The sequence below is a fragment of the Chiloscyllium plagiosum genome, unplaced genomic scaffold (genome assembly GCF_037043375.1).
Source record: "Chiloscyllium plagiosum isolate Xiang-an unplaced genomic scaffold, Cpla_swu_hap1 HiC_scaffold_18, whole genome shotgun sequence".
Classification (NCBI taxonomy): domain Eukaryota; kingdom Metazoa; phylum Chordata; class Chondrichthyes; order Orectolobiformes; family Hemiscylliidae; genus Chiloscyllium; species Chiloscyllium plagiosum.
In genome coordinates this window covers 121,191,305-121,210,022 of record NW_028270156.1, presented here as the reverse complement: position 1 = coordinate 121,210,022, position 18,718 = coordinate 121,191,305, and positions in this window count along the sequence as shown.

The following is an 18,718-nucleotide window of genomic DNA, read 5'->3' as shown; positions in this document are numbered from 1 at the left end:
ACACGATGTTGTTTTCCTGTATGCACAATTTTACATTGTGTTTACGGTTGCTGAGCTTGGTCTCGACACGGCCTAGTAAATTATTCCACCACTGTTCCTCATATTTATCCAAATAGATTCATAATGCTTATCTCCTGACTCAAGCTAATGTTCAATAATTGTACAAATTTTACCACAGCCTCGCCATTTCACGTACCTCTATCCGTTTTGTTGCAATATTAATTTATCCTTTAGTGTGTTACTGCTGCAAATGTAAAGAGAAAACAAAACAAAACAGCAAAAATCGTCACGGGTGGGATTGGATATCGAACGCAGATTACTACAGCCACAGCGCAGCGTATTGCCTCCAATCGAATCACAGAAACACAGATTGAGCGGACTCGAACATCAAACTGAGTACAGTGCAGGAGTGCATGCAGGAACAGCACCAGAATTGCATGAGAAGTGGTTTTATCGGCTAGCATATTCGATTTACTTATTTATAACTCAGTAATTGAGTTTTATATCGGTTGCTTCGCCAGTTACACCACATAAGAACGTAACAACTGCTGCAGATGGCCATACTCCTAGTTCACAGCCCCGGAATCAGTGACACTCAGTGCCCTGAATATAGCTACGAGGAACATCTGGCCATGGCATTTCGTGTCTAGTTGGGGCTCATGGATGCGGATCGTTAGTTGTTTGCATGTTTATCTTATATAGTGTATGATGCAAGTCTTCCATGGATTATTAGGGGAGAAAGTGAGGACTGCAGATGCTGGAGATCAGAGCTGAAAACGTGTTGCTGGAAAGGGGCAGCAGGTCAGGCATCATCCAAGGAACAGGGGAATCGACGTTTCGGGCATAAGACCTTCTTCAGGCAGAAGGGCTTATGCCCGAAACGTCGATTCTCCTGTTCATTCGACGCTGCCTGACCTGCTGCGCTGTTCCACCAACACATTTTCAGATTGCATGGATTATTGTACACTTGTCTGTCCTGCACATGATGGGATTTGGGGGCTTTTGTTCTGTTATCAGTGGAAATGTGTGGTGCAGCCCCAAAGATTCAACTGGAAATGGGGATGGGAATGATTACGTGGATGTGGTTCAGTGATGCAACCACGAAGCACAAGGTCTTTATCTGATGGTACAGAGACGCATGAGGTCCCAGTACAGGGGCTCTAACCGCACCTGGAGCAGCTTCGGGATTGACAAGGAGCGGGGAACATTGGGACACCAGTTGTTGTTGTTTGAGAGTGGCTGTCGTTTTATGTGCTGTCACGAATCCAAATGATCAGTGGAGTCTCTCTGATAGTTCTGAGACTTCATTTTCTATAACTGGGGTGGTTAGTGTTTTGGGTTGTGTTTTGTCCTCGTTGCGTTGTTTTTCTGCTGTTATCTGTGGATGAAGTTGAGGAAATATCCGTTTTTGGTGAAGAATTTGTGGAGTATCCACTAAACCAACGGCCATCTGTACCTAATGACCATACACTGACGACAAAGACCACAATTTTGACTGGAACAACACAACGCTCATAGGACAATCCAAACAGGGGGCAGTCAGAGAATTTCCACAAGCACGGAACTCATCCAGAGACTGCAACTTCAGATACATTAATCGAGATCCAATACACTGACGATTGCAACGAACAACTGGAAGCAGCTGGAATGAAAACAAATCAATTCAAACCACCACAGAAATGTAGCACTTCACAGGAGGCTCTGCAGTACTGAGGATGTTACCGAGAAAATGGAGGAGACGGCTATAATCCAATTTCCCAGATACAGCGAACATCCACTAAACAGCTACTCTCGGACTACAAATCATTGCACAAAAGATAAAACCCCACAGAACTCAGGACTTTCTCGTCGATGAAGTGAACCCCAGTCCCCGGCGCTATAACTCAGTCATTAAAACGTCCCTCCGGTCTGTTCAATTAAAAACAGGGATAGACACATAAACACACATAGAGGTACGGACACACAAATGGAAACAAGCATCAAAATTACTGTTGTATCACTTTAAACACAAGACAGTTAGGAACAAAGAAAGAGGCAGAAGGGATTGATCCCAGTTCATAAGATTCACCGCAATAAAACCGGGTGCCCACTGCTCAGAGAGAGGCAGGTACAGTGATTCACACAAAGGAAAACACATTAATACACACATTGCTGCAAAGACACATAAAATAGAACTGAATTAGACAAATACAGGAATACACAGGCAGGCATACATAAACTGAGATGCACAGAGAAAAGCATACATCCAAATACAGACCCTTTGAGCAATAAATGGCATCCCCTGAGTTGAATAGTGAGCACAACGTGTTTCAATCAGATGTTTTCCAGCTTGATGATGAAATATGGTTGAGAAAGATGGGCAGCAATGTTATCTCCCTCGGATATTGTGAGTGAGGAAGTAATTTGCATAATACACTCATGATCATTTATCCAATTAAGAAATGCTCAGTCATACAAACACGTGCATGTAATCCGGTGAATTTCATCTGTGGAATGGATTAATGTTCATTCTCAGAAACTCTTTAAACGTAAACTCGCTAATTCCAGTCCCACTCACATCTTGCGTTGATTGGTGTGAAAGTAATGTATTGAGCTCTATAAAATCTGATCTCCCTTTTCCAAATCGAAACGGTTTGTAGATGGTTTGAAATTTCAACTTTGTTTCTGTTTGAATTTAAGAAAAGTGCAGGGGAGAGGTTGGGCATAAGAGAGGCTACGCATGATAGAAGCTGTGTGGGAAAGCGATACACGGGAGAGAGTTTGCACGGGAGAGTAGCTGCGTGGGAGGGTAGCCTCGTGATGTCATAGTGGAAGAGTTGAAGCACAGAGCCTGTGGAGGTGTAACGGGGACTGGATTGGTCTATTGGAGAGCAAGAAGTGGATGGGCCTGGAGGCCATTCCTTTGGACATCCATAGTGAAGATACGGTGCCGAAGGCCGGGAAATTGGAAGTTACTGAAGAGATGGAGGGTGTCGTTCGTATCACTTGGGAAGTGATTGAAACAACAGGAAGAGGAAGGAGTCGAGGTAGGAGATCAGACATTTAGCGGGGCAAGAGGATGCTGAGACAATGCGTTGGCCAGTGTCGTTGGACTTCTGGATTTTGGGGAGCTGGCAGAGCCACGAAATACGGGGCTGCGCGATGATATGCTTTGGCAGCAGAGGCAATGAGGGTATGTATGGAGAGTGAAATCATTTTGGCCTGATTGGTCGCTGAGAGGACACGGGGAAGAGGGAGGGAAGATGTGGTGCAACATGGAAATTCTTCAACATTTATAAGCTGGTTAGATGATTAACTGATTGGTGTTGCGGAGCGAGTGAACTGCTGCACCTTCCGAGGGTGTGAGGTTAAGATGGGTGATGGGGATGGAGAATTTGAGGCGGCGAATTTCACATCAGCAGTCTGCATTGAAGTGGTCGATGCGCGTGCAAGAACTTCATGTGGTGACCAAGTGGAGGAGGAAGGTTGGAGGTGGGTGAAGGAGTTGTCCGAGGTAGATTGGAGCTTTTGTCAAATTGAGGGCCTTGAATTTGCAGAAATAACGGTCCATACCGTGGCGTATCTTGGTTATGTTGAGGTGGTAGCAGAGGAGTTCAAATTTGAGCCCTTTGCTGACGACAAACCATTCAGCCTCAGAGAGTTTGAGGTCTGATGAGACATGATGGTGTGGCATAGCCAGGGACTGGGGTTTTAGGGGAGCTCCATGGTAGCTGATCGAAAATAGGGGAAAAGCTGAGAACACAGGGTGGGTGAGGTTTGAATGTGGTGTGAGAGTGACTCCATGTGGGAGAGAAAGAAAATTGGGAGGTGAATGGGTTAGTAGGTCGTGGGTCTGGGAAGGGATGCAGGATGAAGAGGAAACGAGGGAGAGGTGGAGGGGTCAGATGCATTGCGGGGTTTGTTGGGTGAGGAGGGCGAGCTGCTGTGTTGACTGCTGCAGATCAGCAGTAGGAACCGGGGTAACCATTGCGAATGTAGTGCAGAGTGACACAAGCCAGAATTGGAAGTGGAAGCTGAAGGGAGGTCGAAGCCTGTCCGAGTGCTTTTGTCGACAGAATACAGGGTTAGTCTTGTTGGAGATATCCAGAGTGGAGGCGGATTGATTCCTCCCAATGCACATCGTACATTGTACCTGTCTTCATCGATCCCCACCTGACCATCCTGCTCTCTCTAGAACTTTTAAGAGCAGCTCCACTGACACATGCCCCAGCATTGAAGAAGGGTTTCACACGAAACGGCGTTTTCTCTACCTCGCGATGCTACCTGGCTGTGTTCTTCACGTCTCCTGCCTATCCATTGTAGTTGAATTTAGAGCTGAATAATGTGGTCCTTTTCCTATTTCCGATGCTGCTGTGATGCCATGGTTCTGAAATTGACTGACATTTTATTTCCGAGTCTAAAGCTGGGAGATGATTTTGATGCATGCCATAGGACATTGTGAATCGTAATTTCGCTGATTCGGGAATGCAGCACTTATTTTCCCGTAAGGAGACGATAAATTGACTTATTCTCTGGAGTAAAGAAAAGTAAGAGTTAGATTTGATTGAAACACAAAACCCACTCATCTCCCAATCTCCCTTCGCTCCCAGAGTCCACCCTCTCACCACATCCAACCCTCACTGACCACATGCTATCACCCTTTCCCCTCTACCCCACCAGCTACACCGGAGCTCCCCTGAAACACCATCCCCTGGCTATGCCCCACACTCAGTTTGCCTACCAGACCACGAACTCTCTGAGGCCGAATGGGCGATCCTCATGAAACGGTTTAAATTCATGCTCATGTGAAGGAGTGGGTAATATCAATGGGCTCAGAAAATTAGGCTAATGTTCCAGCGGCACAGGCTCAAATCACACGAAGGCTGATCCTGGTGACTCTACGAAATCTGGGAGCTGCAGTTTTTGGAGTGGGTTAAGGGACAGGCATAACTGTATATGTTTAAAACTGTAGGAAAACGTATAAGTTTGGCAGGACAGATTATTCTACTGTGCTGAAGGGGTCAATGACCGGAGGCATGGATTTTCTGGAGCAGATGGAATTGAATGCAACTGTTTTTTAAACAATGTGTGGTTGAAGTCCAGAGCTCACTGCCTGTTAGGTTGGGAGAGGCGGAAACATTCATTAATTTCAAAGAGTAAACACATGTGTGCTTGCCATGTCAAGTCGCACATGGTTATGAGATATGTGCTGGAAAATAGAATTTGGATAATTAGCTGATTGTTTTTAACTGGAACAAACTCGAAGTTTCAAGGGGCATTTTCCTGTTCTGTTGACTTCGACGATTCTCTGAAAATGTTCCGAGACTCAGTCTCCAATTCTTTTGCTCAAACTGAGTTCCACAACTTCGTGAGGTAAGGACATGTCTCCTCATCACATTTCGAAGTTGTCTGCTATGTACAGAAAGTCTGTTCTCTGGTTCGAGACTCTCTTGCTGGAGGAAAGATTCTTTTTGCATCGAGCATATTCATCTTTTGAATTTTATGCGTTTCAATCAGATCCCACTCACGGTGTTTCCTGAACTCCAGAGAATATGTCGAATCAACATCTCCTTCTGGGACAGTGCTACCATTCCTGCTTTCAGCCTAGTGAACGCTACCACACTGCAGTATTCGAACTGATGTTCTTTCGAAGGTGGGTCGACCAGTCCATCGCACAATACTCCACTTGATGTCTTACCATGTCGCTTATCTTAATTAAAGCATACTTCCCTCTGAACTCCAATCCTCTTATCATGAATGCCAATTGTAGGATCCCTAAATGCAGCTAGATATCACTCATCCTACTGAGTTTGTATCGGTCCTCTGAAGAGCAAACCACCGTTTTTCAACGAAGCCCACATTTTCCCTGGCAAATCGACATAACCTACACGTCTGTTGACTGTGGGTGGAAACCGGGTTGCCAAGCGGAAACAAACGCGGACACAGGGAGAATCTGCAATCTCCATACAGACAGACAGCCAAGACTGGAATTCAACTGAATCCAGTCGCTGTGAAGCATCCGTGCTAATCAAATACCTGTCGTGCCACCGAATCTGCCAAGGCCAAGTTGTATAATGTACATTATCTTATTATTCCTGTGCTTACCACGCATATTTAGAGATAAGACACAGCATTCACATGAGCAGCATACAGACGTGCGCAGTGAAAAGACATTGGCAGTGAGTATCGAGTTGAGACATCATATTGCTGCTGCAGAGGATGGTGATGAGCCCACTTTCAGAATGCTGCTTGAAATTCCACTTTCCTTTCGAGCGGAAGGATTCTGTTAAACTTGAGATTGTCAGTAAATTGAAAGGAATGTTGCTCCGATTGGAGAGCTCGAATTATCAGAGAAGGGACAGGTCATATAAGGATAAGCAACTTATGCTACCACTTTATAGAAATTCTGTCAGCTCACACTTGGAATATTGTGCAGCGCTCTGATCACCACGCTAACACACGGATATGGATGCTTTCGTCAGGGTACAGAAAATGTTTACCAGAGTGCTGCCTGTTCTGGGAGATTTGTTTAGGAGTTAGGAAGTTAGGTTCAGGTTGTCCAGGATGTTGATGAGGCGTCTTTTGGAATACTGTGTTCAGATCTGATCACCCCGATACAGGAAGGATATTATTAAGTTGGAGAGCGTTCTGAAGACATTCAGCAGTATGTTGCCACGTATGAAATTTTTGTGTTAGAAAGAAAAGCTGGAGAGACGAGTACTTTTATGACCAGAGCACTGGAGGTTGAGAGTTGATGTGAAAGGAGCTAATGCAATATTGACAGTTATGGACAGAATTTGTGGTAATTGGGTTTTCCCTCGGATCAGGGAATTCAACACTATGAGCAACAAGTTTATGATGAGAGGAGAAATATTTTTAAACGGCAAGTGAGGCTACTTTTTAACACAGATGGTGTTTCACATGTGGAATGAATTCCCGAGAAGTAGTCGATGTCGATATAATTATAACTTCCAAAAGAGATTTGAATAGGGACAGGATTCGGAAAGGTTGGGAGGGTATTGTGCAAGGAGCAGGTCGGTGGGACTAATTTAGTTAAGGATTACGGTCAGCATGAACTAGTTAGACCAATGCGTCTGCTTCTGTGTTGTATGAGTCTATGACTCCATAATTCTGTAAGTAAGTTGAATAGATTGGTTTTGTTTATACATGAATGCAGAAAGTTGAGGGGCGACCTGACAGAAGTTCATAAGTTTATGAGTGGTGTAGATCAACTGGAATGAATGTGTCTGTTTTCCCTGGGTGGAGAATTCAATTACTCGGGGACAGAAGTTCAAATTGCGGGGAGGATTTTGAAAAGAGATGTACGAGGCAAGTGTTTCACATAAAGGCTGGTGTGTTCCCGGAACGTCTTGCGAGAGGAGGTGGTGGAACTGATATCAACATTCATGAATCACCCGGAAGAATACTCATTTGGAAGGTAATGGAGTGATACAGATCCTGAAAGTGAAAACAGTTTTAGTACAGAAGTGCAAAGTATATTGGTGCAGGCTTGGAGGGCTGAAGTCCCTGTTCCCGCGCTCCATGCTTTTCTAATCTTCAGAGGTTATAACTTGTTTCACAACAGCGGAGACTGTGGGTTGATCTTGTAGATATTTATAAAATCACGCGAGGCATCAATTCAGTGAATAGCTAAGGCCATCTTTCCAGACTATGTGAGTCCAGATACGATGAAAGGGCAAATATTTAAAAGAGCCTTGAGGGGTAACTTTTTCTAACAGTGATCGGTGCGTATGCAGAATTAGTTTGCAGAGAAAGTGTTGGATTTGGGTACAGTTGCACTATTTCACAAACATTTAGATCCCTTCATGATTAAGAACTTTCCGAGGGATTTTAGCCATTTTCTGCAAATGGCATGAGTTCATATTCCGTTAATTGTTGGCGCTGTCGAGTTGGACTGAACAGTCTAATAACATGCTTTATGACTGTATAACTCGATTCATCATTTCAGTCATTGCTGCATTAGCAGAAACTCAAGCATTTTTGACCGTGAGAAACACTCGAGCGAATGTAAATCGAATATATGAAGTACCTGAAGGAAATTGTCGGAGTGGATCCTGACACGATATCAGCTGAAATAGGCTAAAAAAAGTCATGACCTGTTTCTGAGAAAATGCAGAAACAGAGACGAAAGCTGGCACTGCGTTATCTTCGACTAGAGAAGCTGGAACAAATTTTCAGCTTCCTCTTGACGCTTTGGAACTGAAAGAGGGAGATTATGGAGAGATGTAGGAATTGTCTGTGGGACAAAGACAGAATGAGTATTAAAAATGCTGATAAGAACGCTATCTCAGGGTTTGAACATTTGAACAAAAGGAGACAAGAGAAACTGAGACTTAATTGAAAGTGTGAGGATAAGTGTACAGAGGAACGTAAAACGCATACAGCTTCTTTTGCTTTTTTAATAGGGTGCCAGACGCAACGAGGAGGGAAATTATGTTAAACTTGTACAGGATACTTGCTCCATCACAGCTAAAATATTGTATGCGCTTGTATGTGTTGTATTATCGGAAATATGTGAACGCATTTGAGAGAATGCAGAAGAGATTTACAAGATCAGTTTCTGGGAGGATGAACTTAAGTTCTGAGCACAGAATGAACAAGTTGGCGTGTTCGCCTTGGATAGAAGAAAACTGAGGGAGAAGATCTGATGGAAGCTTTCAAAGTTGTGATCAGGCTGGACAAAGCAGATAATGAGAAGATGTTCCGCCTCGTAAAAGGAACATGAACACGCTGGAACAGTTCGAAATTTATTGCAACACAAGAAAAGCTGACATGAAGAAAGACGTCCATTTATCCATTGTGTTGTTAGGGGTTGGAATGCATTATCTAAAAGTATGATGAATGCAGGTAAAGGAAAGGGTTATGAAGCACATTCCTATACATTCTGAAATCTGTACTGGAAAACCAAAAATGCTGCAATTCCCAGCTGGTCAGGCAGCATCAGTGGAGCGACAGCAAGCTGACTTGTCGAGTCTTAATCACCTTCCATCAGGGTTCTGCATGAATAGTCTGCTAGAGTCAAAGCATCAGATTGATCTCTCTCACGGATGTTGCCTGACCTGAATTGATTTCCATGATATTTTCTGTTCAGTTCATGGTAAAGAAATAAGACTGCTTCACTGCCTTATTATTCACCCTCAGTGCACTCACTGACCATGTCAGATTGCCTCCCTTAGTTATTGTTTTTCATTTTTTAAAATTTGCTCATCTGTTCTTCCTCTAATCTCTCCCACTAGTCTCGACTTCTGTTTCTGACAATCTCTTTGTCTCTCTGAAACCCTCTCCCTATCGCTTCCTCCTTCTCTGTCACAAAATACTCGACTGCCTTTTCAATATTACATTGCTTCCCTCGCTTCGATCTCTTGGAAGCAATTTGGAGTATTTCACTTGCAGAAACGCTCTGAATCACCTCTGGTTTGCCTCTCGTCTGAACTCACGAGAAGAGAAATTCTCGGAAACCACGGCTAATGCAATATGCTATATTTCCATCGGGGCTCTTACTTCTCGTGTCGCTGGTGTATTGCGCCGAGAGCTAGTGAAGCCCCGAATGTGTGAGCAAGGTACGTAAGGTTTTTGGATCTCGGGTTTCAAAACTGAAGTATTTTATTTCCTCCTGTGAGGGATTTTGCTTTTTACGACAGGAAGAATAAGGTCAGACATTCTTTCCAGAACAGTAATCTCACTGCAAAATTTGGGTGAGAACTTAAAACAAAGTTCCTCTGGTATGAGTGGAAACTTCAGAAACTTCATTGTCACGTGTAATAAAGCAAAGGGATCATGAATGCAGTGAAACGTGCCATTCTCTGGCACATTCTTTGTCACAAAAACAGAACTTAAAAATAAACGCAACAGGAAGAAAAAATACTAATAGAGCTGGGGGGGGGGGGGGGAGGGGGGGGGGGAGGGGGGGGGGAGGTGGTGGGAGGGCGGGGGGATGGGAAACAACATGCACATCTTAAAATCTGAATTATTACATCCATGAAAGTGTTTGGAATTCTCAACCCCTGCCGAATGCACTCAGACCTAAGATGTTTGTTGTGATAAATCTGTGACAATTCATGTCAACGTTTAAAGCTTTTTTTTTAGTTTACAATAATCACTCGAAAGTTATAATTCATCCTTTCTCCATTACACTACCAAAAATGCATTCTGTATCCCAAGTCGATGCTGCGCGGAACCAAAAACATTCCTCACTTCATATCTGCATTGATGAACGACAGTTCAAATCTGCACCGACTCGTTCTCCTTCCACTATCAAGCAATAGAATTTCTGTCGGTCCACTCAAATCAGCGCACACAATGTCTTGAAAATCTGCAAGATCTATACCACAGAAAAAAAGTCCCTTCGGGCAAAAGAGCACATTCCCACATAATTCGCAGCATGGTGGCACAGTGTTTAGCACTGTTGCCTCACGGTGGCAGAGACCCGGGTTCAATTCTCGCCTCAGTCAACCGTCTGTGTAGGGTTTGCACATTCTCCCCGTTTCTGCGTGGGTTTCCTCCATGTGCAGGCTAGGTGAATTGGCCAACCTAAACTGCCCGTAATGTTAGGTGAAGGGGTAAATGTAGGGGAATGGGTCTGGGTTGGTTGCTCTTCGGAGGGTCGGTGTGGACTTGTTGGGCCGAAGGGCCTGTTTCCACTCTGTAAGGAATCTAACAATAAAGCTTTGTCAGTATTCAAATCCCAGAAAGTGACCCATTGCCTTGTCTGACGTCGTATCACACCCAAAGCTTTCTCTCCAAAATATTCATTATGAAAATCCCGCTAATTTGACATCATGAAAGGTCAGGAACAGAGTCTTTTCCCTGAGTGAAGACTATACCTAAGAGAGGGGAGGAAGGGCTGGAAAATATGTATGTGTGTGTGTGTAAGAGAGAGAGAATAAGCGACTAACATAACGAAAGAGAGAGATAGATAGACAGTGAGAGAGAGAAAAGTAAACAAAGACAGCAAACGAGACAATGAGAGATAGACATAGTGGGACAAAGGCAGAGCGAAGGGAAACGCACGAGAAAGCAGAAAGGGAGAGGGTCAGAGCTACAGATGAGAGAGCAACAGAGAGTGAGAAAATGGGAATGTGGGAACGATCAGGGCAGAGTCAAGCTGTAAAGAGGGAAACGAGACAAATGTGCTCAAATTCACACAATTGCCTGGTCTTTAACCTTGGAGGTTTAGTCCAGGGACGGCGCTCATTCTTGAGAACGGTGCATGAACTGGCGGATGCGATCCTCTATACTGCTCCACCGATATCGAATTTGAGTTCAGCCTCTGTATTAACGAATGGCTCATTGTATCTGCCAGTGCACGAGGTCAGAGCCCTTCCTGCATTGTGTCGGTGGCCGAACTGAACAAATGAATTTGTTGCATCCATCTCTGCGCCTGTGGGGACGCTGGCGAAAGCACTCAGTGTGGGATGGAGATAACGTTGTTGAATCAGAGAAATTGTTTTCAGATATTTCAAATTATTTCTTTGAGCGTCTGAAGGTCCGTCTCTCCCTGGGCTCTCCACTTCACTCTTGTTTCATGCAAAAGAACAGGACAGTATTGGAGGTATGTTTCACTGTGTGTTGGATCTTACTGTGCACCAGCAGAAACGTGGCAAGGGGGCTGGGCTGCCACGAAATCATCCATTCCGTCGAGATATCTGAAATCAACCTCGCCTCATTTGCATGTAGCCCAGTTCACTGAAGTCCTTTCTATTCACATAAACATCCAGATGACTTTTAAATGTTGCGTTTGTGGTCTCTTCCACTTCCTCCACACCATGCGTGAAAAGGCTGTCCTCAGTTCCCTTTAAATCTTTCGCCTTATCTTTAATTTATGCCCTCTGGTTTTCGATTCCACTACACTGTGAGCATACAAATGCTTCTGCATGATTAAAAATACTTTGTTCTGCTTCCAAAGCTCCCAGGAGAATAGACCCAGCCTATTCAGCTTCTTCTTACATCTCAAATCTTCAAACCCTGGCAATAATTTGTGAATCCTTTCGTCATCCTTTTAAGTTTGCCAACATCTTTCTTTTAGCAGGGAGATCAAACAAAAAGCAGTATTCTAAAAGCGGCATAACCAATGTGCTGTATGTTCACAACATGAAATTCCAATTTCAGAACTTATTGCATAGATCAATAAAAACAAACGCACTAAATGGCTTCTTCAGTAATTTGTCTACCTGTGACTCCACCTTCAAGGAATTATGAACATGTACCAAATGTCACTTTGCTTGGCAAGACTCCACAGGGTCCTACCAGTTATTTTATACGTTTTTCTGATTTACTTCATCAAAATTCAACACCTCACACTTATCTAAATTAAACCTCATGTGCCATTGCTCAACCCAACCTTTCAACTGAAGATTATATCGTTTTTCACTGTCCACTACATCGATAACTTTGTGGCATCTGCAATCTTAATTATTTAAATTCAAATCATAGATACAGAGATCTTTAGGGTACCTTCTGGGGAAAGAGGGACCTGTACATGAAGGACGGATTGCACTTAAACTGGTCGGGGACCAATGTACTGGGCGAGAGATTGGCTCGAACACTTCGGGACAGTTTGAACCAGTTTGGCATGGAGATTTGAACCAGAGCTACAAATCAGAGGAGAGAGCTGTTCTTGAATTGGCAGAATGAGAATGTAGAGAGTCTGTCAGGAGTACACATAGTTGAAAGGCAAATGTATGGGATAAAGTGCGTCTGTTTCAATGCAAGGAGTCAGAAATAAGACTGATGAAATTAGAGCGTGGATAAATACTTGCAAATACGATGATGTGGTCAGAACGGAGGCAAGACTGCTTTTTGGATGTTCCAGGGTTTAAATCTTTTAAAAACAACAGTGAGGGGTGTAAAAGCGGCGGAGCAGGATTGGTATTTAGAGAGTGATTCACAGCTGTCGAAAATGAAGTTGTTGAAAAGGTTTTATAGACTTTGTCAGTATGGGTGGAAACCATAAGCAGGAAAGGAGCAGTCAATTTATTTGGTGTTTTCTACAAACACTGTAGCAAAAACAGAGAGATAGACGAACAGACTGGACATCAGACCATTGAAAGGACTGGGAGATGTAACAGCGTTATTGGTATGGATGATTTCCCGAATAAAAACCTCATGAGTACTGACAGTGCTGAAGGAGTCGATTTTCTCAGCTGTGTCCAGGAAGTATTCCTGACTCAATGTGCAGGTAGGGTGAATAGTTGGAGGGGTTGGGGGTGGGGAGACGATATTGGATTTTGTGTTAGTCATAGAACCAGGCCAGGTGTCATATCTCTCACTGCGAGAGCATTTCCGGGAGATTGACCACAACTGCCTTTTCTTGAGCATAGTCATGGCGAGTGATAAGAACAGACTGCATGGAAAAGAGTTTAATTGAGGTAGAGGATATTATCCTGCTATGAGACAGGAACTGTAGCGTTAAATTGGGAACAATTCTACTTCGGGAAATGCGTAACAGAAATGTGGAGGTTTTTTAAGAAGCTCTTGCTGTGAATGTTGGCTATTATGTCCCATCGAGACAGGCAGAGAATGGTAAGGAGAAGGAGTATGTCGTGACAACAGAAGAGGAGCTTCTTGTCATGAGGAAGAAGAAAACATACTGAAGGTTGAAGAAGCATGTATCTGTCACAGAATTAGAGGCTTTCCGGGTAGCTATGAAAGAACTCAAAAATGGACTGAGTCGAGCTACGAAGGGTCATGTAAAGCTTTGGCATGAAGTATTAGGGAAAACCGAAAGGCGTTCTACATCGGTGTGAACAAGAAGAAATTGATCAGGAGAACCTGTGGCCAGAACATGAAAAGATAAGGGAGGCAATGTTTTTTTTGTTTTGTTTCAGTATTCCCTGGAGAGAGGGATCTTGTTGATAGTAAGTATATCGTGGATCAGGTTAATGGGCTTGAACAGATTGTGGTTAAGAAAGTGGATGTGTTGGAAATTCTAGGAACCATCAAGATGTTTGAGTCCCAAATGCCAGACGAGGTATATCCAAGGTTACTGCTGGAGAAAAAATTGGATTGCTGCGCCTTTGGCAATGATTTTGGCATCCTCACTTTCCACGACAGCATGACTGGATGATTGGACGGAGGTGGAAGTTCTTCTGTTCATGAAAGAAAATTCGGAAATCCGTGGGAATTTCGGACCAGTCAGTCTGTGGTTAGTAACATACAATGGAGTATTCTGCGAATTAGGATTTATGAATATTTGGTTTAGAAAGTTACATAAATCGACTATAGATAGTTAGATTGGCTTTATTTATGGTCAGGTCGTGCGCTACAAGCTTTATTGGTTTCTTTGAGGCTGTGACGAGACAAGTTGATGAAGGTTGAGCAGTGGCTGTAATGTATATGGATTTTGCTAAGGCATTTGAGAAGGTTCACCATGGCACGCTCATTCAGAAAGTTAGGAGTTATGGTATAAAGGGTAATTTGATTTTTTGGATTCATAAATGGCTGGCCATAATAGATCAGCGGGTGGTAGAGGATGCAAAGTATTCTGCTTGGAGTTTGGTGACTAGTGGTCTCCGACGGGGAACTGCCCTTCGGCCTTTTCTCTTTGTAGTTTTTTTTAATAAATGACTGGAAATTGAAAGGTTGGTTTCGTAGGTTTCCTAATGACTCAAAGTTCGGTGGTGGTGTACATAGTATCGTGGGCATTTGAAAGCTAAGACATGCAATTGACAGCATGCAAAGATGGGCTGACAGGTGGCAGATGGAGTTCAACCGGGATAAATAACATTCATTTTGGAAGGTCGAATTTCAATGCTGAATACACAGTTAAAGAGAGGATCTTGGCAGTGTGGAGGAACAGCCGGGTTTTGTGGTTTATGTACATAGATCCCGCTAATTTGCCACCACGTTGATATGTGTGATAGGAATTTGTAAGGTGTTTCGGCTTTCAGTAACACGGGATTAAATTGAAAGGCCGTAAGATTTTGCTGCAGCTCTATAAGTTCCTTGTGAGACCCACCTGAAATATTGACTCCAGTAATGGGTTCCTCCTGAAAGGAAAGATGTGGATGCTATGCACAGTGTGCAGAGCAGATTTATCAGGATGAGTCCGGGATTGGAGGGCTGGCAGAGCTAGGTCCAATCACTCAGAAAGGAAGAACGAAGAGAGGTGTCTTGGGAGAGGTGGACAAGGTAACGAGAGACACCAATGGAGTGGATAGCCAGAGAATTTTTCCGAAGGTAGACATGGTTTTTAGGAGGTTTCATAATTATAAGGTATTTGTAGGAGGGTATAGGGGAGATGTCGGGGTAAAAGAAAATGTTTGATGGTTGGAATACACTTCCATCGTTGCTCATAGCTTCAGAGACATTAAGGATATTTCAATGAGTGTTGAGCAAACACATACACAGCAATAAGTAGAGGACTGGGGATTTAGTTTAATCTTCTAAAAAGATAATTGCTCAGCCGAAGGCCCAGTACTGTGCTGGACTGTTCTATATTTCATGCTTCATGTTCTACCCTACATTCACCCTCGGCTGGTCTGCAATTCCTCACGCATAAGCGGATCTTTCTCTGCCAGTTCTTCCTTTACCATTAATTCCACTTCCACATTTTGCTCTTGCAGCTTAATCTGCCCGCTCGGAAAGGCTTTCTGAGCTCATATGTTCTAAAAACAAAGTCAGATACAATTTACGTCCGAGATCTCGAGCAACATTTGTTTCTTTTTCAATGAAATATTGAGTGCTAGAATTTTGGAATATTTAGAATATTGTGGTGCAAACAACATCGCCTTTCCTTGAAAGTCAGCAGATTCGGCAGCTACTGTGGAGAGACAATACAGAGTTAATGTCTGAATCCAGTGCGACTTCTTTCATTCGTAAAGGTGTTCGAAAATATCTTTATAGATTACTTCACGCAAATTCAGAGAACGAGCTGTGATTGATGTAGAGGGGAAGGGCAAAATGCAAAGCGATTGTTATTGGTGGTGAAAGGAAAAAGGAGAAAAACAGTTTCATCCCCCTGTGAAAGGTAGAGAATGGGTTCGCTGAACAGCTTTTCTGTTATTGTATCCCTACAGGTTCTATTTTCTCTTAAATACATCAACCATGTCAGATTTTCTGCATTCTAGGGACATAATCTGTGTTATTTCACCCCATCGCCTTTGACAACGTCCTGTCCAATGTACCATCTGATGAATTTGCGCTGCACGTAACGACAGATAGACTCCCAAGTCTCCCTTCTTTCTTAAATTTCCTAATTTAGAAAGTCGATGTTATTGCTGCCCTAACATGAAATGGCTGCCGTGAACTAATCAAAAATGACGGACGGGCTGGCACTATGGAAATCATTTGACTGCATTTTGATAATTAAATCATTACCACGTACTTTGTACATCAACATCTGGCAGCCTGTTGCAGATAAAATGCAGTGACTTGTGAACTAATGCTTGTCGAATGTGAGACTGAAGAGGGATAAATAAAGTAAAAAAGTACAATGTTAACCTGGGTACAGGGACAGAGAAGATTTCAGTTTGGGGCTGGAATTCTATCAGAACAGGAGAGGAAGAAATATGACAAAATATGTTTTCATTCATGTATTCCAATTTGAAGAACTATTAAGTCGCCTTGCTGAAGTCGGTTACGGAAAATTCCCACTCTTTGACCTGAGTCAAATATCATCCACACAGGAATAACTGAACGCCTCTTCACCGATCTCACTACCTGGAGCTCTTCAATGAATCTGACTGAATGATTCACCGACTTGCCGACTACCCTCCATTCTCCGGCATGGCTACACCCGAAATTGACTACCCCAACATGAATGCCCCTTCACACGATTCCACCTGACGTGACTACCGCCCAAACACGACGAGCCCAAAATACTGTTACTGCATCACAGATATTTCCTGATGTGACAATGCTGCAATATGATTACAACACACATGATAAATCCCCGACAACGCAACTCCATATAATGACTAACCTGAGACAACTGCTCCTCGAAGAAGACTACCATGAATCAGCCAAGCCTGATATGATCATCCTTCAACATGTCCATTCCCTGACATGACTAACTTCCCAATTGATTACCCAATGATAAGACTGCAATCATTCACCACTTTCCCGGGGAAGAGTAATCCCCAGCATGACTACTATTTCACATGGCTGCCCCCGATACAGCTAACTGCCAACTTTACTGCCCCACACTGACTTTTCTGGACACCGATAAAATGCCCTTCTCACTTATATGCCCCTGAAAGAGTTGTCCACTGGCTAAAACGCCCGCGACCCAGCTGACCTTGATATGGCTACCTCCAGACAAGACTGCACTGTGACCTAACATCTCCAGATCCGATTATCGTTTCTGAGAGTTTGCTGTTGGATAATCACAGAAGGTTTGGAAGCATCCAAGGAGCCGAAGAATCGACGTCGTGCATAAGTCCTTCATCAGGAATGGCACCCCGGATAATGGCTTATGACCAAAACATCGATTTCCCTGCTCCTCGGATGCTAACTGACAAGTTGTGCTTTTCCAGCACCTCACTCTCAAATCTGATCGCCAGCATCTTCAGTCCTCACTTTCTCCTAGTTGATTTAAACCTGATCCAATTATCCCCTGACACCACGATCCCTGACAGACGTGTCAATGCAGCTGTCCCAGAACCTCATTACATGACTGCCCATATTATAGCTACGCACAATAAGTGTTCCCTGGCAAGACTTCCCAATACATGACTGCCCACAGACCGGAATACCCCAACACATCTAACGCATCCTAATTAGCCCTGATGTGATTATGCTCTGAGGTGACTGTTTTCCAAAGTGACTATTGCTCACTTGATGAACACCTCAACATGTCTGCCTCCAACACCATTTTTACGACATGACTATGTCCTGATGTAACTACCACAACATGCTTAACTTTTGAAACGATTATCCTCCCGAACCAATTATCTACTGAAACGACTAGCCTCTATACATTATTATGACTCGCCCCAGACAGCACTGACCACTGCCACGCCTACTCCGAACAAAACTCAATGTTGCCTGTCCCAAATACCGCCTTGGCAGACGGTCCCCCGAAGGTACAAGGTCGAATATCTTGGACAGCTGAAGTTTTCTGTGACTGGGAGGGAACAGTCGTTTCTTTTGATTGTTGTGCAGTGTCCATTCATCCGTTGCCATGTCGATGATTGGCCTCAACAATGCACCATGTCAAAGGGCATCCTTGCCCGCAGTGTATGAGAGAGACAATTTGGGCTGAGTCAGATGAATACATGCCATGTACATGGTGGGAGGCGACCCCACGCGTCATTGTGGTATCAGTATTGATACTCTGACACATCTTGCAACATCCACCGTGACAATGTTGTCGAGTGTTGTCCTAAATGCCGGACAGTTTCCCATAAACAATGATGTGTTTGAAGTTTGGTGGTGATTTAAAGGTGAACATTGGAGTTGTGGGAATTGTCTAAATGATTGTGCGCATTGTGCGCATCATCAATGAAAATATGGTACATGTTGAGACGAACATGGCAGAGTTTTTTTTGGCTCATAGCAAGTACTTGACAACGATGTGTACCCTGTTGATGGCAGCTCGTGTCTGTCTCCTGAGAGGGTCATTAAGGTTTCTCGCTGGGGCACATCAGAACTGGCGGTCGATGAGTTCAGCATCATACCCCGTTCTTTTGAGGGTATTCTTGAGTACTTCCAGGTACCCTTCACATTCCTCCACATCTGAACAGATCCTATTCATGTGTAGGGCTAATTCATAGAGGAT